Source organism: Solanum lycopersicum, chromosome 12, assembly GCF_036512215.1.
Source record: "Solanum lycopersicum chromosome 12, SLM_r2.1".
NCBI classification, from domain to species: domain Eukaryota; kingdom Viridiplantae; phylum Streptophyta; class Magnoliopsida; order Solanales; family Solanaceae; genus Solanum; species Solanum lycopersicum.
This window is the reverse complement of record NC_090811.1, coordinates 34,421,654-34,444,605: the sequence shown is the minus strand read 5'-3', so window position 1 is coordinate 34,444,605 and position 22,952 is coordinate 34,421,654. Positions and strand designations below refer to the sequence as shown.

Here is a 22,952-nt window from a genome sequence, read left to right as displayed (position 1 = left end):
CTGATCAACACTATTCTGACAGAGGCTCATAGTTCAAGGTATTCGATACATCCGGGTGCAACAAAGATGTACCGTGACCTAAAGCAACACTATTGGTGGAGTAGAATGAAGCGTGATATTGTGCATTTTATTGCCAAATGTCCAAACTGTCAACAAGTAAAGTATGAACACCAAAGGCCCGGAGGAACACTTCAGAGAATGTCCATTCCTGAATGGAAGTGGGAAAGGATTGCAATGGATTTCGTGGTTGGTCTTCCAAAGACATTGGGAAAATTTGATTGTATTTGGGTAATTGTTGATAGGTTAAATAAGTCTGCTCACTTCATTCCGGTCAAGGTGACTTACAATGCAGAGAAGTTAGCCAAACTTTACATCTCGGAAGTGGTGCGATTGCATGGGGTTCCACTCTCCATTATATCAGATAGAGGTACGTAGTTTACTTCTAAGTTTTGGAAAACATTGCATGCGGAATTGGGTAATATGTTGGACCTTAGTACTGCGTTCCATCCTCAGACCGATGGTCAGTCTGAGCGAACGATTCAAGTGTTGGAGGATATGCTTCGTGCATGTGTGATAGAATTTGGTGGTCTGTGGGATAGCTTCTTACCCTTAGCAGAGTTCTCCTACAACAATAGCTATCACTCAAGCATTGATATGGCCCCATTTGAGGCACTATATGGGAGAAGATGTAGGTCTCCCATTGGGTGGTTTGATGCATTTGAGGTTAGACCTTGGGGTACTAACCTTCTGAGAGAATCGTTAGATAAAGTGAAATCTATTCATGAAAAGTTGTTAGCGGCTCAAAGTAGACAGAAAGAGTATGCAGATCGAAAGGTTAGAGACTTGGAGTTCATGGAGGGTGAACAAGTCTCGTTGAAGGTTTCGCCAATGAAAGGGGTGATGCGGTTTGGTAAGCGAGGTAAACTTAGCCCAAGGTATATTGGTCCATTTGAAGTACTTAAGCGAGTAGGGGAGGTGGCTTATGAGTTAGCCTTGCCTCCAGGGTTGTCCGGAGTGCATCCGGTATTCCATGTGTCGATGTTGAAAAGATACCATGGGGATGGAAACTACATTATCCGTTGGGATTCAGTTTTGCTTGACGAAAATTTTTCTTATGAGGAGGAGCCTGTTGCTATTTTAGCTAGAGAAGTTCGCAAGTTGAGGTCAAGGGAGATTGCATCCATCAAGGTGCAATGGAAGAATCGGCCGATTGAAGAAGCAACTTGGGAGAAGAAGGTCGATATACGAGAAAGATACCCATACCTGTTTACAGATTCAGGTACACCTTTTCGCCCTTGTTTTCCTTCTTGTGATCGTTCGAGGACGAACGATGGGTAAATTGGTATCTATTGTAACGACCTGTTTAGTCGTTTTGAGCAGCAGACTTCAATTCTGGAAAAAACTGGCAGAAATGACGGACCCCACGACGGACCGTCATGGGCACGACGGACCGTCGCAGGGTCTCGTTTCAAAACACTTAGAAAATCTGAAATTGGGTACTGAAATCGACTCTCTAAACTTCGTAACGAAATGGAAGGACGGACCGTCACAGGTGTGACGGACCGTCACAGAGCCTTCAGTGGAAATCCACTCTCTGAACCTTGCGACGACCTGCAGGATGGACCGTCGCAGGCACGACGGACCGTCGCAGGCTGCGCAATCCCAGTCTGGGTCGGATTTCTTTAAACGTTTTAAGGGACGTTTTGGACTATTCTTACTTTAATTATAAAGTTAGTGGGTTAATGTTAATAAGTCTAATTACTTGTGGGTTAAAAGAGGTAACCTTAAGTTAATTAGTGGGTTATTATTTTCATCTTTTATTCTTAATTATATGCTAATTAGGGTAAAGGAAAGAGGGTTTGAATAAAGAAAATAGAAAGAACAAGAGAGAAAGAGAGGATCGATCGAACGAGGAAGGGAGAAAACACAAGCTTCGGGGAATTTGCTTGCTTGATCACTAATCTTTAGTTGAGGTAGGTTATGGTTTTCATGCTATTTGTAGTAAACTCTTAATAGCGAATGATATGTGTTAGTAGTATTGTAAACCCTTCTATATGCTTAATTGTATGCTTGCATGAATGATGTGATTATGTAATTATGAATAAATAAGCATGATGAAGCTATTGAATCCCAAATATTGAAAAGAAACCCTAATCTACTTTGTTAATGATGATGCCTTGGTATAAAAGAGGGTTTGATGAACGAAAGTAGTGAGATTAGGGGATCGGATGCCATGTTCCGGTACCAGGATAGTATATGAGGATCGGAGTGTCACGTTCCGACACCAGGATAGAATATGGATCGGGTGCCACGTTCCGGTACCAGGATAGTATATGAGGATCGGAGTGTCACGTTCCGACACCAGGATAGTATATTGATCGGGTGCCATGTTTCGGTACCAGGATAGAATATGGATCGGGTGTCACGTTCCGACACCAGGATAGAATGAGGATCAGAGTGTCACGTTCCGACACCAGGATAGTATATTGAGGAGCGGAGTGTCACGTACCGACACGAGGGGAATAAAGATAATGAATCTTGAAAGATGTTAATATATTCAATCTAATGAACTGAATTCCCAAATGAGTATGATGAGGAGGCGTGAGTCCTCATTGATGTGCTTGGTGTTGTAACCAAGGGTTATGGTAACTGTAAATGCTGCATGCTAAGGATATTAGTTGATTTTATGATATTGCTTAATATATACTGTTTTCTATTTTGAGTTCGCCGATGATATCTACTCAGTACCCGTGTTTGTACTGACCCCCTACTTTTATGTTTTCTTCTTTGTTATTTGTGGAGTGCAGCAAACGTGCCGTCGTCTTCAACTCAACAGTAATTCTAGCCAGTCTTCGTCACACCGGATCTTCAGGATGAGCTAATGCTTCTAGCTTGGACTGGATCTTCTTCCTCATGTCTTGATGCCTTGAAGTTCCGGCATGGACTAGCTTTTATTTGTTTTAGCTTCTTAGAATACTCTTAGTTTAGTAATTTGATCATAGATGTTCTTGTGGTGATGACTTCCAAATTTTGGGGATAATAATAGTTATTGATTTTATTAATGAGTTAAGTCTTCCGCATTACTTTATGTTGATATTACATTGAAATGTTGAGGTTTAGATTGGTTGGTTCGCTCACATAGGAGGGTAAGCGTGGGTGCCAGTCGCGGCCCGGATTTGGGTCGTGACAAATTACCAGGATGATGACCAGTAATATTTTACAATACCCATATTCATACATTCAACAACTTGTCATTTACTGACATATTATGCACTGTTACCACATTCGTATAAGAGAACGGAGACAATCAATTGAGTAAATTTCATGACTTTCAATCAAAAGTATACAATTTTATGTTAGTTATTATCATATCATCACTATAAAACAGTAGCACTTAAGCTCCATGACTTATCCATATAAAAAGATCTTTGATTATAAATCAATGAGACTTGAACCCAACTTCTTATTATCGTGGCACATCGAGACTTTAAGTTGATTTCTTATACACTTGGTGTGGTAAAAATTGAATTCATAATCTTACCTCAACCAAATGTCTTGATAAACCAAATGCATTACCAAAAAATAAATAATTAATACCGTAAATATATTCTGAATTTGACTAAAATGAAAAAAAATGAACAAAATTAATTAATAAGAACAACATGTTGGAACCATATAAAAATCCCAAATTAAAATAAATTCAAACATTTTAATAATCTCTCTCAATATTGTCATAAAGATTATCATAGTTTAATGACCATTTTAATATAACCACAAAAGAAGTTTTATTAGTACAAATAATATGTAGGATATAATGTATACCTTGTAACCGAAGAATTATAGCATAAAAATCAAGAAATACCTACTATTGATTCTTGACGGAGAATGAGCAACTCGTGATGATAACGAGTTGTAAAACTAAAGTAAAATAAGACCAAAAAAATATAATAGATGAAAGTAATACAAATAAGGAGACAAGAGATGACAGCTTTTCATATTATTCCAACTCTTCAAAGTATTTACCAAATCTACAAGTGTGGACAATATGAAGCTTTATGCCTCCATTTTTAGTGTAACAAAGAGGCATACAAAAGGTTAGTCATAAACATTACATTAACATGAATATAATGGAGTAGGTTATGAAAGTGAAAGAATACAAGAATAATGGTTATGAAGCAGGAGGTTATAGAGGTTATGATTATCTTCATAATGGAGAAACGTAATGAAGTAACTCCTTGATATAGTGAGCATGCACAATATATTATTTTACTACAAATTCAATTTATCTTCGGTATACCAATAATTATAGTTAATAAATGGCCATAACTTGTTTCGTTCCTCACATGATTAATTAATAAGATCCATCCAGATAAAGCTTATGAAGGTAGTTAATCCTCAAAATTCTAATAATAAATACAAGAACTAATCTCGAATATTCCTAAAATTTATAAAATATTTATAAAGAGATCAAAATCAATTATCATAGTTCGAGAAATACGCTATTAATGGCCTTCGTATTATGGATATCAAGTTAAAATCATCCTAGTTCCTCGAATCATGGATAAATCTTATGAGAGAAGAATCAAAGAAAAAAAAGATCTATAATCAAGGGAGGAACAAAATTATACTCAAAATCTTGATGAATAAAAATAAAATTATGTTTCTTTCAAGATTTTATTTGTAGTTAATTTATTTTTCTTATATTTATAAATAAAAATAAAATTGTGTTTCTTACAAAAAAAAATACAAATACTATGTATATAAGAAAGATGAAGCAATTTAACTATTAGCTTTACACAATAACACAATACTCTTAAACATCTAAAGCACACATATCTATCACTACTTATTACTAACACACTCAACATATTTAGCCTGAGCTTGGATTATGGTGAAACCATTGCTCTCAGCTCGAACTATATATGCATACATATAGTATGTATATATATATATAAATTTTAAACACATTAACATCCCAAATTCGCCTCTAAATACATTCATCATATCTCTAGGGGTGGCCCGGAGTGTGGCGATTATTCGCACCCGAACCTGGATAGTCATTGACCTCAGTATCCATTCTTCTAATGACAACATCACCTAGTTTCATACACTCAACCTCCATATTCTCCTAATAAATATTTGACAAAAAGAAATAAAATTAAGGGGTGATATTGTTTGTTTGAAAGAAAGAAACAAGATAGACAAGTAGTTACCATTATTTGTGTGTTCTCCTGTTATTGAGTTTTGTACACCAAACTATTGCATCCTAACAATGAAAATAAGTATATTCAACGTAACCATTAAAAAAATATATATATTTATTGATATTAATTAAGTTGATATATGATTACTTGTAATTGGGATGGCTTCCAAGTAGATAACTTGAGAAAAACAAAGAAAAGCCAGAAACAAAGTGGCAGCCATTTTCCTAATTAATCAAGTGTATTAAGATTAGTGCTCTATTTTATACATTTCATTTCATTCTATATATACAAAAATATATATATAAAGCACTTCGAGATTGAGTACCTCTTGTTTGCGGCAGTCAAATCACAAATTAAAGTCAAAAAGGTTACTCTAGCTAGCTACTATCTTATGATACAAAGACGTGCACTATTTGCCCATACATATATTGTATAATATATAATAAAGATATACCATATGTGTGTATACTAACAAATCACAAAGTTTTTGTTAGCTATGTTGAGATATTTTAGGATTTTTGAATTTTAAATTTGACTGATTTTATGTTTAAGTTGGTTATTTAAAGATAACTACAGAGAGACCTTTTCGACTTTTTATGCTATTCCATTTGATTAAAATTATTATTATACTCATTAGTCTCAATTTATGTGACTTACTTTTATTTTTAGTCGGTCTCAAAATAAATGATATATTTGAAATATTACGTAACAGTTCAACTATAAAATTTCTATTTTACCCTTAATGAAATAATTTAAGTTACACAAATTTATATCACGCATTTCGGATCACAAGTTTTGAAAGTCTTCATTTTTTTCTTAAACTCCATGCTGAGTCAAACTACACAAATTTATATCATTCATTTTGGACCATAAGTTTTGAAAGTCTTCATTTCTTTCTTAAATTCAGTGCCGAGTCAAACTACCTAACATAAAATTGGATAGAGGTAATATTATTTTTAGCATATCAATTACTAATATTATTCTATAGCTTGCATTTGTTTGTTGATATACGTTTTTGTCATCCAATCTTTTAATCTAAAGTTAAATAAGATCAATCTCCGTTTTACGCTGAAACAATGAAAATATTATGCGTAGTTAGGTAAATATATGTTTGATACATACATCTTGATTTAAAAAAATTCAATTCATTCCAAACCCAAATTCATATAGATCTTCGATTTGAAAGCAAATTATAAGATTATGCATTTGATGTTCTCTCATATACCCTGATAATGCGAATAGTAATGACTTCGCGATTATTCCTACGTAAGCACGAACCAAATTTTTATTTTTCAAAATCATATAAAGTTCGGTTAAAATATTTCACATTTTTTATAATTATTAAGTTAGACTTTCTTCTTTGACCTTATTTCTTTCTTTCATTTACCAAAAAAATAATTATATTTTCAACAATTTATCGTATTAAATAAGTTATATTGATATAGATCACAATGAAGTATGTAAAATTATCCTTTAAATTGTAATAGTCAAATACAATCAAAAATAAAATGATTGCATGATCCTTCACTAAACTAAACAAAAACAAAATTGAGGCTTACCATAAATCAGTAAAAGATTAGGTATGGATGACTTTACGGTGTAATGAAATTTTAAACAAATCTTGCAATATGTAAAAATATATTTAACACACTAAGTTTAACGTCTTCCAACATACAAATACCTATAAATTAAATAATAATAATATAAAATTTAAACTATAATATGAATCATCAAACTCAAACCCAATAGAGAATTACCTTTATATTCAAAATAATTATTTACCATTTGTTTCACTTTGCAAAGCCTATATTAAATAAAGTAATTAGCTAACTCACACTCTATAATGAAACCAAAAATAAAGTAAAGAAGAGTGAGAAGCAAAGGGAAAAAGGGGAAGGGAGGTTGTGTGTTGTGTTTTACGAGGGAATGTATAGGAAAAAAGAAACAGGTTAATAGGAAAAAGAAATGGATTATAGGGAAAAAAGAAATGGGTTGTGTGTTGTGCTTTAGTGGGAATGTATAGGAAGGAGGGGTGGTTATTTCATATGTGATTGGATTTGAAAAGTTTTAGGGGGAAACTAGTTATAGTCTTTAGGCTTTTATAAAATTTTAGAAGGAGATGCATTAAAATTTGGTTGAGTTGGCTCCAAAAAAAAAGATAAAACAATTTTTTTAGTACATAGAACAATCAGTTATTTTTAATTTTTATTAATATGTAATAACGAATAATTAAAATGTTTCACCTTAAAAAAATACTATAAAAGCTTAAATAAACTTAAGATTCAAACAAAATAAATAAATATATATTTTTGTTATGAGATAACCAAAATCACTAAATAATACAAAATAAAGTATTACTAAAATAAAATGTTGAAGTGAAATTTCATCTACAAAGTAAAACAGGAAATTTAAAAAGTGTTTTAATACATAAAGGAAATACAGGATCAAAAAAATAAAAGTTTAAATGGAGGAGGAGAAACGTGTGTATATGATAGAAATTATGTAACATCCTTAATAAAATCACCACAAAAAATTTTATATTGTGGGGGTTAAAATAAAACGTCACAAATGAATTATTAGTGAAATTTTAAAAAATTCACACTAATTAATCGCCACAAATTAAGCATTTTTTTTGTGGCCAACAAGTTCACAGACAAAATTGTGAAATTAGATGGATTGCCTCTTAATTTATCATATAAAGAGTTTAGAAGATGTTTCAAGAAATGTGGAACAATTGAAGAAGTAAAACTTAGTAATGGCACGTGTAGAGGCGGAGTTAGAAATTTCATAAAAACTATCTAAAAATAGTAATTTATTATGTTAAGAATATCTAAAATATGTTATTTAATCTTTTTATGTATAAGGACATAGTCAATTAATAAATCAAAGTTCAAGAAATATTTTAACTCTTTTTCTTAAAAAGAATCTAACTACTCATCCATAAATCACCCTAACTTGCATGAAAATTTGAAAATTAGCCACCCATCAAAAAAGCGTATTTTCAATTTTTAAAAATCAATTATGTATTCTTCTAGTTTTCTCTTTTACTATTTTCCTAAATTTTGTTAGATGTTTGATTTATATTTTGAAAAGTACAAAGTACGCTTAATAAGAATAGAGTATGTTGGGTTATAACCTGCATTTTCAGGTAATTTAATTCACCCAATTTTAATTCAACATGTCTATTGACAGTGTACTAATTGTTATTGGTACTTAAAGTAATGAAAATTGAAATATTGTAAGACAAAAAGTAAAGAAATAAACTCCAATTTATCTTTGGGATACCAATTTATATTCCGCTCCTCACATGATTATTAATAAGATCCAGCCAGATAAAGCTTAGGAAGGTAGTTAAACCTCAATTCTCATAATAAATACACAAAAAGGTGTAAAATATCTTTGAAGTATTGAAAATGGTATAACATTACCCTTCATCCACCTATTGGCTCCAAAACGCCCTTTTCATCCACCTATTGGCTCCTAAATACCCTTGCCATCTACCTTTGAGTTCAAAATTGACCACTTATTTAATAATTTTATATTTAAACTACTTAAATATTTTTAAAATACTTGATGTTAAACTATTGGTTATAATTTGATTTATTTGTATTATTTATAAATCAACCCACTACCCACCCATTACTAACTAAACACCACCCAATTAATAATCCAACTATAATATCAAAATCGTTATAAACACTACTAAACCACGATGAAATTATAGATTAATGAAAATAAATCTAAATTATTTGAGTCCGAATTGAAGCCCCAATTAAATTTATGTTGAGCCACTTATTTAGGAGGACACTTTGATTTTGATTCTCTTTTAAGATTGAATTAGAAATTTATGATTAAAGTTAAAGAAGTAATACATCCCGAATTAATTCATGCTCTTTTTTAAAATATAATTTTATAAATATTTATGATTTGTTTTAAAACTTTTAATATATTATTTTGAAAAAAAGTTACCTAATGAAGTAACATCACATAATTGAGACGTAAGAATAATTAAGATGAACATAGTCAGACTTTTATGTTTATCATTTTTTTAGATACTTGAATATATGATAATTTACTTCTATAGATATTTTTGGTCTCAAATTTTTTAAAACACTCAATTGGCAGTAGTTTTTCTATTGTTGCATTAATAATATGAGTGATTTATTAATTTGGAGGGTTTAATTAATAATGGATGGGTAGTAGATTGATATATAAATTATACTAATAAGTTAACTTATAACAAATAGTTGAGCGCCACGTATTTAAAAAAATATTTAAATAGTTTAAATACAAAACCGTTAATTAAGTGGTCAATTTTGAACCAAAAGGTGGATGACAAGGGTATTTTGGACCCAATAGGTGGGTGAGAAGTGTATTTTTGAGCCAATAGGTGGGTGGAGGGTTATTTTGCATCATTTCCAATACTTTGAGTGTATTTTAGACCCTTTTCCGTGATAAATATAAGTACTAATCTCGAATATTTCTCAAATTTGTGAAATATTTGTAGAGAGATCAAAATCAATCATCGTAGTTTGAAGAATACGTCACTAAAAGATTTCAAATTAGGGATATCAAGTATAATCATCCTAGTTCCTCGAATCATAAATAAATCTTATGAGAGAAGAATCAAGGGGAAAAAATAATTGTAACCAAGAGTGGAGCAGAATTGTACTCAAAATTTTGATGAATAAAAGTAAAAATTATGTTTCTTTTAAAATTTATTTGTGTGGTTAATTTATTTTTAATATATTTATGAATAAAAATAAAATTCTGTTTCTTAAAAAAAATTTCAAAGTGCTATATATATATATATATATATATATATATATATATATATATATATTATAGAGAGGAGCCAAGTTGAGGACGACTAAGGGCAATTTTGTCATTTCACAAATTTCTACAATGTTTGTTTTTTTGTTATGACATCAAAAAAGTGGTAATAGATTTTTAATAACAATACAATCAAATATCTTTTCTTAAATGACATGTGTATTTTAATTATGCGACATTTAATTTGGACTCACATTTTCTATAAAAAAAAAACTTCTTTTTTCTTTTTTGTGTGTGAATTTTTCATTAAACCAAAAGTATCTATTAAATTATGGCATTTTACTAATTTTTATATTATTTAAGGGTGGAATAAAAATTATATAATTAATAACCAAAATGACAATTTAAAAGAACTCATACATTTCTTTACTCTTTAGAATTGATCCATAAATATATTTTTATAGTTTGTTAAAATGAAGAGTTTCTACTAATTAAATGTTTACAAACAATAATAAATTTTAAGCTTGTTTTGACATGATTATTGAAAGAAAATTTTGAACTAATTTAAAATAAAATGTGTTTGAATAGTTAATATTTTTGTTCCTAAAATTCTTTAAAGAATTATTGCGTAAAACATTATTTGTTACAGAATATGATCACTAAATTTGTATCTTGATTATTATTATAATCTTTAAAATGATGTATCAATATTTTTTAATAAATTTGAAGATATATAAATGTAACGACCTGTTTAGTCGTTTTGAGCAGCAGATTTTAATTCTGGAAAAGCTATCTTGGTTGACGGACCCCACGACGGACCGTCGTAGGCACGACGGACCATCGAGGGTGTCTTGTTCCAAAATACATAGCATTCTGAAAATTGGGTACTGAAATCGACTCTCTGAACTTCGTGACGAAGTGACAGGACGGACCGTCACAGGCATGACGGGCCGTCACAGGCATGACGGGCCGTCACAGGCATGACGGGCCGTCACAGACTCTTTAGTAAATTTCAGTCTATGAACTCTGTGACGGAAGCAGTAGGACAGACCGTCGCAAGCACGACGGCCTGTCACAGGCTGAGTAATCCCAGACTGGGTCGGATTTTTGTAATTATTTTAAGGGGCATTTTGGACTATTCTGGCTTATAATTATAAAGTTTGGTTTAATATTAATAACTCAATTACTTGGGGGTTAAAAGAGGTAACCTTGAGCGAATTAGTGGGTTAAGTCCTCATCTTTTATACTTAATTATATGCTAATTAGGGTAAAAGGAAGAGGGTTTGAATAAGAAAAATAAAAAGAACAAAGAGAGAGAGAGAGAGGGTCGAACGAGAAAGAGGAGAAACGAGAAGAAGAACAAAGCTTTGGGAAATTGCTTGCTTGATCAAAATTCTTCGGTGGAGGTAGGTTATAGTTTTTATACTATTCGTAGTTAACTCTTAATAGCGAATGATATGTGTTGGGTTGTATTGTAAAGTCTTCTATATGCTTAATTGTATGCTTGCATGAATATCACTATATAATTGTGATGAAATAAGCATGATGAAGCTATTGAATCCCAAATCTTGAAAACTCTAATCTTGAAAACCCCTTGTTAATGATGATGCCTTGGTATAAAAGAAGGCTTGATGAACTAAAGTAATGAGATTTATATGCCTTGGTATAAAAGAAGGCTTGATGGATTAACAGAATAAGATTAGTGGAGCGGGTGTCACGAACCGACACGTAGAATTAGGGGATCGGGTGTCACGAACGGACACGTAGAAGTAGGGGATCGGGTGTCACGAACCGACACGTAGAAGTAGGGGATCGGGTGTCACGAACCGACACGTAGAATTAGGGGATCAGGTGTCACGAACCGACACGTAGAATTAGGGGATCGGAGTGTAACGTTTCGACACATAGTAGTAGGGGAGCGGAGTGTCACGTGTCGACACAAGAGGAATAAAGATAATGAATCTTGGAATTATGTTAATAAATTCGAATGAAAAGAACCTATTTCCCAAATGAGTATGATATGGAGGCTTGAGTCCTCATGAGTGTACTTGACGTTATTTATCAAAGATTCTTGTACATGTTGTTGCTACAGATTGAGTATTGTAGTTGATTTATGATATGATCTGATATATATTGTTTTCTATTCTGAGTTGGCCGATGATATCTACTCAGTACCCGTGTTTTGTACTGACCCCTACTTGTATGTTTCTTTCCTTGTTATTTGTGGAGTGCAGCAAACGTGCCGTCGTCTTCAACTCAACTGCAACTCTAGCCAGTCTTCTTTTCACCGGATTTCAGGGTGAGCTAACGCTTCTAGCTTGGACTGGATCTTCTTCTTCATGTCTCGATGCCTTGAAGTTCCGGCATGGACTAGCTTTTTATTTATTCTAGCTTTCTAGATACTCTTAGCTTTAGTAATTTGAGGATAGATGTTCTTGTGATGATGACTTCCAGATTTTGGGGATAATAATAGTTGTCGAGTTTTTAAAAGTTATTTAATTGATTTTCATTAATGATTTTAAGTCTTCCGCATTATATTGTGTTATTATATTCAAAAATGTTGGGTTTTGTATTGATTGGTTCGCTCACATAGGAGGGTAAGTGTGGGTGCCAATCGCGGCTCGATTTGGGTCGTGACAAACTTGTTACAGAGCATTAGGTTCGTTGGTCTCATCACACAAGAACGAGTCTAATAGAGTCTTAAGGAAACGGTAGGGGGACGCCTTTACTTTTATTTGAGAGGCTATAAGACTTTAGGAAAATTCCATTCTTTCTTTCTTTCTTTCATGCTATTACTTGGATCCAACTGGTATCTAGGTGATACAAATTGGTATCTGACCATCTTCACTCTATTTCGCAGATGGTTAGAACTAGAGCAACAACCGCGCCAACATCAACATCGGCAAGACAAGATGCATCTGAGCCAGCCACTGAGACTGTAGCTCAAAGTGGAGCAGTAGCAAGAGGCCGCGGTAGAGGTCGCGGGAGGACGTCCTCTAGAGGAAGAGGACGAACGCCTGGCCCATCTGGTACTAGGGTGGTGACTCCTCCACCGATTGAGGAAGTAGTAAGAGAAGGGGAGGATGGGGAAAATGAACAAGTACAGAATGAGGAATTACCACCCCAACCTACCACAGAGATGATCAATCAGGTTCTTGCTTATTTTAGCGGGTTATCTGATCAAGGCCAAGCGCCTCTAGTGTTTTCTACACCAGCACCTCAGGCTCCGGAGGTACAACATGCGGCTACTGTGGCTCCCCGCATGGATACCTCATTGGAAATAGACACGTTTCCTCGTCTGACTACAGGGCCTATAATGACAAATGATCAGCATGAACTTTTCAGTAAGTTCTTGAAATTGAAACCTCCAGTCTTCAAGGGTGCTGAATCTGAGGATGCCTATGATTTTCTGGTTGACTGTCATGAGCTACTACACAAGATGGGTATAGTAGAACGGTATGATGTTGAGTTTGTGACTTATTAGTTTCAAAAGAACACCAAAATATGGTGGCGGTCACATGTGGAGTGTCAACCAACAGAGGCACCACCTATGACTTGGGCATCATTCTCTAGCTTGTTTATGGAGAAGTATATCCCCCGTACTTTGAGGGATAGGAAAAGAGATGAGTTCTTGAGCCTAGAGCAAGGTAGGATGTCGGTTACCGCATATCAGGCTAAGTTTCGTGCATTAGGTATGCCACCCAACTTTGTTTCAGTCCACAAGAGGGGATTCACCGTTTTGTGAAGGGGTTAAGGTCAGAATTGCGGATTTCAGCCTTACAGGTAGCGGCTATGGCAAAATCTTTTCAAGAAGTGGTGGACTTCGTGATAGAGGTAGAGGGTGTGAAGACAGATGACTTCACCATGGCAAGGACATCAAAAAGGCTTCGAAAGAGAGGTGAGTTTAATGATTCTTACTCTAGAGGACAGGGTTCAGGAGGTTACTCAGTCCGACCAATTCAGTCTTCACTACAGACTGTAGTTGGGGGTCCACCTCAGACCGGTCAACACTTCTCTGAGAGACCGATGCTTGACTCCAGGGAGTGTTATGGATGTGGGGAGACTGGACATATTAGGAGGAATTGTCCAAAACAAAGTTATAGACCCCCAATAGCTAGAGGTAGAGGTGGTCATGGTAGAGGCCGCTATTCTGGAGGACGTGGTGGCCGAGGTAATGGTGGTCACCAAAACGGTCGAGGTGACGGACAAATGGGAACTACTGCAGCGCAACATGATAGGGGCAACAGGCAGACAGGTGATAGGGCCCATTGTTATGCTTTCCCGGGGAGATCTGAAGCGGAGACATCTGATGCTGTCATCACAGGTAATATTTTGGTTTGTGATTGCATGGCTTCTGTATTGTTTGATCCTGGATCCATATTTTCTTATGTATCTTCCTCATTTGCTAATGGTCTTAATTTACATTGTGAATTGCTTGACATGCCTATTCGTGTTTCTACTCTGGTGCGTGAGTCTGTGATAGTTGAAAAAGTATATAGGTCGGGTCTGGTGACTTTTGTGGGAAGCAATACTTATGTAGACTTGGTTATCTTAGAAATGGTTGATTTTGATGTAATTCTGGGTATGACTTGGCTTTCTCCTAATTTTGCAATCTTGGATTGTAATGCTAAAACTGTGACGTTAGCCAAGCCTGGGACAGATCTGTTAGTGTGGGAGGGTGACTACACTTCCAATCCGGTTCGTATCATCTGCCTTCTTCGTGCTAAGAAAATGGTAAGTAAGGGTTGTTTAGCGTTCTTGGCACATCTCAGAGATGACCCAAGTACCTCCAATTAAGTCGGTTTTGATAGTTCGTGAGTTTTTAGATGTGTTTCCCACAGACATTCCGGGTATGCCACCGGATAGAGATATTGACTTCTGCATTGATCTTGAACTGGGTACTCGCCCCATTTCTATACCCCCTTATAGAATGGCTCCCGCGGATTTGAGAGAGTTAAAGGCCCAAATTCAAGAGTTGTTGAGCAAAGGATTCATTAGACCAAGTGCATCTCCTTGGCGTGCTCCGGTGTTATTTGTAAAGAAGAACAATGGGAGTTTTCGGATGTGCATAGACTACCGGCAGTTGAACAAGTTAACTATTAAGAACAAGTATCCCATTACTCGCATTGATGACTTGTTCGATCAGTTACAAGGTGCTTGTGTCTTCTCAAAGATTGACTTGAGGTCCGGTTATCATTAATTGAATATACGGGCAACGGATGTGCCAAAGACTGCTTTTCGGACCAGGTATGGTTATTACGAATTTGTAGTGATGTCTTTTGGTCTTACAAATGCCCCTGCTGCTTTCATGAGCTTGATGAACGGAATTTTTAAGCCATATCTGGATCTCTTTGTGATCGTATTTATTGATGATATATTGGTATACTCAAAGAGCAAGAAGGAACATGAGGAGCACTTGAGAATGGTATTGGAAATGTTGAGGGAGAAAAAGCTTTATGCCAAATTCTCCAAGTGTGAGTTTTGGGTAGTTGCAGTGTCCTTCTTGGCATGTGGTTTCTAAGGATGGGTGATGGTGGAGCCTTCTAAGATTGAGACAGTGAAGAATTGGGTAAGACCTACTAATGTGTCAAAAATAAGGAGCTTTGTTGGTTTAGCTATCTATTACACCCGATTTGTCAAGGAATTCTCTTCCATTGCTTCCTAATTGACGAACTTGACTAAGCAAAATGTTCCATTTGTATGGTCGGACGAATGTGAGGAAAGCTTTCAGAAACTCAAGACCTTGTTTACTACTGCACCAATCCTTACCCTTCCAGTGGAAGGTAAGAATTTCATTGTCTATTGTGATGCATCCTATTCGGGTTTGGGTGCAGTGCTAATGCAAGAGAAGAACGTAATTGCTTATGCTTCAAGGCAATTAAAGGTGCACGAACGTAATTATCCGACCCATGATTTGTAATTGGCTGCGGTGGTGTTTGCCTTAAAGCAATGGAGACACTATCTATATGGGGTTAAGTGTGAAGTATACACGGATCATCGTAGCCTAAAGTATGTCTTTACTAAAAAAGATTTGAATTTGAAACAGAGGAGATGGATTGAACTACTGAAGGACTACGATATCACTATCTTGTATCATCCGGGAAAGGCTAATGTTGTGGCAGATGCCTTAAGTAGAAAGGCAGGGAGCATGAGAAGTCTAGCCCACTTGCAAGTTTCTAGACGCCCATTAGCTAAAGAGGTTCAGACTCTGACTAACGACTTTATGAGGTTAGAAGTTAATGAGAAGGGAGGATTTTTGGCCAGTGTGGAGGTGAGATCTTCTTTTCTTGACAAGATCAAGAGAAAACAGTTTGATGATGAGAAACTAAGCCGAATTCGGGATATGGTGTTGCGAGGAAAGGCTAAAGAAGCAATAATGGATGAGGAAGGTGTTTTGAGAATTAAGGGAAGGGTATTTGTGCCCCGTGTTGATGATTTGATCCACACTATTCGTACATAGGCTCATAGTTCCGGATATTCTATACATCCTGGTGCAACAAGGATGTACCCTGACCTAAAGCAACACTTTTGGTGGAGTAGAATAAAGTGCGACATTGTTGATTTTGTTGCCAAATGTCCAAATTGTCAGCAGATAAAGTATGAACACCAGAGGCCCGGTGGAACACTTCAGAGAATGCCCATTCCTGAATGGAAGTGGGAGAGGATTGCAATGGACTTTGTGGTTGGTCTTCCCAAGACAATGGGTAAGTATGACTCCATTTGGGTAATTGTTGATAGGTTAACTAAGTCTGCTCACTTCATTCCAGTCAAGGTGACTTACAATCCAGAGAAGTTAGCCAAACTTTACATCTCGGAAGCGGTGCGATTGCATGGGGTTCCACTCTCTATTATATCAGATAGAGGTACGCAGTTTACTTCTAAGTTTTGGAAAACATTGCATGCGGAATTGGGTACTAGGGAGGACCTTAGTACTGCGTTCCATCCTTAGACCGATGTTCAGTCTGAGAGAACGATTCAAGTGTTGGAGGATATGTTTCGCGCATGTGTGATAGAATTTGGTGGTAATTGGGATAGCTTCTTACCCTTAGCAGAGTTCTCCTACAACAATAGCTATCACTCAAGTATTGATATGGCCCCATTTGAAGCATTGTATGGGAGGATATGTAGGTCTCCCATTGGTTGGTTTGATGCATTTGAGGTTAGACCTTGGGGTACAGAACTTTTGAGGGATTTATTAGAGAAAGTGAAATCTATTCAAGAAAAGCTTTTAGCGGCGCAAAGTAGGCAAAAGGAATATGCAGATCGAAAGGTTAAAGACTTTGAGTTTATGGAAGGTGAACAAGTCTTACTGAAGGTTTCGCCCATGAAAGGGGTGATGCGGTTTGGTAAAAGAGGTAAACTAAGCCCAAGGTATATTGGTCCCTTTGAAGTACTTAAGCGAGTAGGGGAGGTGGCTTATGAGTTAGCCTTGCCTCCAGGGCTGTCCGGAGTGCATCCGGTATTTCATGTGTCTATGTTAAAAAGATACCATTGGGATGGAAACTACATCATTCGTTTGGATTCAGTGCTGCTTGATGAAAATTTGTCTTATGAGGAGGAGCCTGTTGCTATTTTAGATAGAGAAGTTCGCAAGTTGAGGTCAAGGGAGATTGCATCCATAAAAGTTCAATGGAAGAATCGACCCGTTGAAGAAGCCACTTGGGAGAAAGAGGCTGACATGCAAGAAAGATACCCACACCTGTTTACAGATTCAGGTACTCCTTTTCGCTCTTGTTTTTCTTCTTACGATCGTTCGAGGACAAACGATGGGTAAATTGGCATCTATTGTAACGACATGTTTAGTCGTTTTGAGAAGCAGATTTTAATTCTGGAAAAGCTGTCTTGGTTGACGGACCCTACGACGGACCATCGAGGGTGTCTCGTTCCAAAATACATAGCATTCTAAAAATTGGGTACTGAAATCGACTCTCTGAACTTCGTGACGAAGTGACAGGACGGACCGTCAAAGGCATGACGGGCCGTCACAGACTCTTCAGTAAATTTAATTCTTTGGACTCTGTGACGGAAGCAGCAGGACGGACCGTACAGGCACGATGGCCCGTCACAGGCTGCGTAATCCAAGGCTGGGTCGGATTTCTGTACATATTTTAAGGGGCATTTTGGACTATTTCGGCATAATTATAAAGTTAGTGGTTTAATATTAATAACTCAATTACTTGGGGGTTAAAAGAGGTAACCTTGAGCTAATTAGTGGGTTAAGTCCTCATCTTTTATACTTAATTATATGCTAATTAGGGTAAAAGGAAGAGGGTTTGAATAAGAAAAGTAAAAAGAACAAAGAGAGAGAGAGGGTCGAACGAGAAAGAGAAGAAACGAGAAGAAGAACAAAGCTTTAGGAAATTGCTTGCTTGATCAAAATTCTTCAGTGGAGGTAGGTTATGGGTTTTATACTATTCGTAGTTAACTCTTAATAGCGAATGATATGTGTTGGGTTGTATTGTAAAGTCTTCTATATGCTTAATTGTATGCTTTCATGAATATGACTATATAATTGTGACAAAATAAGCATGATGAAGCTATTGAATCCCAAATCTTGAAAACTCCAATCTTGAAAACCCCTTGTTAATGATTATGCCTTGGTATAAAAGAAGGCTTGATGAACTAAAGTAATGAGATTGATATGCCTTGGTATAATAGAAGACTTGATGGATTAACAGAATAAGATTAGTGGAGCGGGTGTCACGAACCGACACGTAGAAGTAGGGGATCGGGTGTCACGAACTGACACGTAGAATTAGGGGATCGGGTGTTACGAACCGACACATAGAAGTAGGGGATCGGGTGTCACGAACCGACACGTAGAAGTAGGGGATCGGGTGTCACGAATCGACACATAGAATTAGGGGATCAGGTGTTACGAACTGACACGTAGAATTAGGGGATCGGAGTGTCACGTTCCGACACATAGTAGTAGTGGAGTGGAGTGTCACGTGCCGACACAAGAGGAATAAAGATAATGAATCTTGGAATTATGTTAATAAATTCGAATGAAAAGAACCTATTTCCCAAATGAGTATGATATGGAGGCTTGAGTCCTCATGAGTGTACTTGACGTTATTTATCAAAGATTCTTGTACATGTTGTTGCTACAGATTGAGTATTGTAGTTGATTTATGATATGATCTGATATATTGTTTTCTATTCTGAGTTGGCCGATGATATCTACTCAGTACCCGTGTTTTGTACTGACCCCTACTAGTATGTTTCTTTCCTTGTTTTTTGTGGAGTGAAGCAAACGTGCCGTCGTCTTCAACTCAACCGCAACTCTAGCCAGTCTTCATTACACCGGATTTCAGAGTGAGCTAACTCTTCTAGCTTGGACTGGATCTTCTTCTTCATGTCTCGATGCCTTGATGTTCCGGAATGGACTAGCTTTTTATTTATTCTAGCTTTCTAGATACTCTTAGCTTTAGTAATTTGAGGATAGATGTTCTTGTGATGATGACTTCCAGATTTTGGGGATAATAATAGTTATCGAGTTTTTATAAGTTATTTAATTGATTTTCATTAATGAGTTTTAGTCTTCCGCATTATATTGTGTTATTATATTCGAAAATGTTGGGTTTTGTATTGATTGGTTCGCTCACATAGGAGGGTAAGTGTTGGTGCCAGTCGCGGCTCGATTTGGGTCGTGACAATAAAGTTACGTGACTAAAAGAATAAACAAGGATTGATAATTTAACAAGAAAAATTATATAGAATATTTTCTTATATCAAATATGATAAACTATTTGACAGAAAAAATTTGACAATAAAAAAATAATATTCAAATTCTGAGGAAATTAAAATACAAACTAAAGAAAAATGAGTAGTTAAAAATAAAAGAAAAGACAAAAAATAAAAATATCAATAGAAAAAGGCTTGAGATATATAAAGGAAGAAAAAAATGTTTAAAAAATAATAACTTCAAAAAACAAGTATAATGGTTATTTTGTGGGGGGGTAAGATCCAAAGTTTCTTTTATGATATGATATTTGGAGTGTAGTATCAAAAAAAATTATTAATGTAATTTATAATATAACATTATGTCAATTGTTATCGTATATAGAAATAAAATCGCTTTCATGATCTTTGTTATTTTTGTGAGGTCAAAAATCAATATATTAATAAATATTTTCAATATTTAAAATATAATATTAAGATAATTGTTATTGTATATAGAAATAAATTTTATTTCATGATTGTTTTTATTGTTGTTAAAGTTAGAAATCATGTTTTTAATAATTATTTTCAATATTAATATCAAAATGAATAGAAGTATTTTTATTATCGAAGACAATAATGAAATGTATGATTAATTCACCGAAAAAATAAACTACATACACATTATACATAAGTTGAAGCAGTAGAGATTTGAAATCCTTTGAATTGATCTTTACAAATTGATTGATCAATGATTAGTATTTTATCATACAAGGCTTATAGTACAAATATTACAAAAAGAAGATGACAATATTGTAATAAATAGATACCACTTGCGAAAATATAGGAAGATCGATGAACTTTTTCAAAAATATCAATATTTTATATATTCCCGGAATACGAAATGTTTTAACTCATAATCTAATGCAATTCTCTATTTCCTTGCTGCATAGATTTTTTTGGAATTCCACTTTCTCAATTTGGATTGTGAACAACACAGTTATGTCATATGAACATTAGAAAAAAATATTATTAAGTAATATATTGAAGTTGTTTACTGTAAAAAAAGAAGAAGTATAAAACATAAAATTTTCATATATTTATCAACATTAGTAATGATAGATTTATTACTTTATGGGAGGGATGTATCCAAGAGAGGATATCTATGTGTACTCAAAATCTTGATGAATAAAAGTAAAATTATGTTTCTTTTAAAATTTTATTTGTGTGGTTAATTTATTTTTTATATATTTATGAATAAAAATAAAATTATGTTTCTCAAAAAAAAAAATTCAAAATTTATTTTTCATATATTTATGAATAAAAATTGTCACGACCCAAAACGCGTCGTGAGTGACACCCACATTTATCCTCCTATGTGAGCGAACCAACCAATCTAAACCCCAACGTTTTAACCATAATAAACAGAATACAATGCGAAAGACTTAAAACTCTTTAACGAAATCAATAAATAACTTCTAAAACACAATACTTATTATTCCCAAAATCTGGAAGTCATCATCACAAGAACATCTATCCTCAAATTACTAAGCTAAGAGTATCTAAGAAGCTAAAATAAGTAAAAATCTAGTCCATGCCAGAAGTTCAAGGCATCAAGACATGAAGAGGCAGATCCAGTCCAAGCTAGAAGCCTTAGCTCACCCTGAAATCTGGTGTGACGAAGACTGGCTAGAGTTGCGGTTGAGTTGAAGATGACGGTACGTTTGCTTCACTCCACAAATAACAAAGAAAAACAATTACAAGTAGGGGTCAGTACAACCACAAGTACTGAGTAGATATCATCGGTCAACTCAAAATAGAAAACAGTATATATCAGATAATAACATAAACTTCAACTACAATACTCAACATGCGGCAATTTACAAGTACCATAACCCTTGGTCACAACACCAAGCACATCAATGAGGACTCACGCCTCCCCATTATACTCATTTGGGATATAGGTTCATTAAATTGAGTATATTAGCATTTTTCAAGTTTCATTATCTTTATTTCTCTTGTGTCGGTACGTCACACGCCGCTCCCCTATTACTATGTGCCGGAACGTGACACTCCGATCCCCTAATTCTACGTGTCGGTTCGTGACACCCGATCCTCTAATTCTACGTGCCGGTTCGTGACATCCGATCCCCTAATTCTACATTTCGGTTCGTGACACCCGATCCCCTAATTCTACGTGTCGGTTCGTGACACCCGATCCCCTAATTCTATGTGTCGGTTCATGATACCCAATCCCCTAATTCTACATGTCGTTTCGTGACACCCGCTCCACTAATCTCATACTATTAATTCATCAAGCCTCCTTTTATACCAAGGCATCATCAACCTCATTACTTTAGTTCATCAAGCCTTCTCATATATAAAGGCATCATCAACCTCATTACTTTAGTTCATCAAGCCTTCTTTTATACCAAGGCTGATTAACAAGGTATATTTTGGATTAGAGATTCAATAGACTCATCATGCTTATTCATCACAATTGTATAATCACATCATGTAAGCACACAATTAAGCATATAGAAGGTTTTATAATACTACCCAACACATATCATTCGCTATTAAGAGTCTACTACGAATAGCATAAAAACCATGACCTACCTCCACCGAAGATTCCTAATCAAGCAAGCAATTTCCCAAAGATTTGTTTCCTCTTCGTTTCCCTCTTCTCTCGATCGTTCTCTTTCCCTCTCCTTGTTCTTTCTATTTTACTTATTCGAACCCTCTTTCTTTTACCCTAATTAGCATATAATTAAGTATAAAAGATGATGAATTAACTCATTAATTAATTCAAGGTTTTCTCCTTTAACCCTCAAGTAGTTAAATTATTAACATTAACCCACTAAATTTATAATTATATCAGGAATAGTCCAAAACGTCCCTTAAAATATTTAAATAAATTCAACCCAGCCTGGGATTACGCAGTCTGTGATGGTCCGTCGTGCCTGCGACGGTCCGTCCTGCTGCTTCCGTCACAGAGTTCAGAGACTCAATTCCTTGAAGAGTCTGTGACGGTCCGTCGCTCTCACGACGGTCCATCCTGCCATGTCGTCACGAAGTTTAGAGAGTCGATTTCAGTACCCAAATTTCAGAATTCTAAGTGTTTTGGAACGAGACCCCCTCGACGGTCCGTCGTGACCATGACGGTCCATCGTGGGATCCGTCGACCAAGACAGTTTTTCCAGAAATAGAATCTGCTGCTCAAAATGACTAAACAGGTCGTTACAATAGATACCAATTTACCCATCGTTCATCCTCAAACGATCATACGAAGAAAAACAAGGGCGAAAAGGA

The 22,952-nt window shown here is 35.2% G+C and overlaps 1 long non-coding RNA gene across 1 annotated transcript; it reads right to left on the bottom strand.

Moving 5' to 3' along the window:
• Nucleotides 1–4,673: 4,673 nt before the first annotated feature.
• Nucleotides 4,674–5,475, bottom strand: LOC112940512 (uncharacterized). The gene is made up of 3 exons (XR_003244817.2): nt 5,352–5,475; nt 5,214–5,266; nt 4,674–5,128 (listed from the first exon to the last, which is right to left on the bottom strand). It is a non-coding gene; the product is annotated as an uncharacterized lncRNA (long non-coding RNA).
• Nucleotides 5,476–22,952: the final 17,477 nt, after the last annotated feature.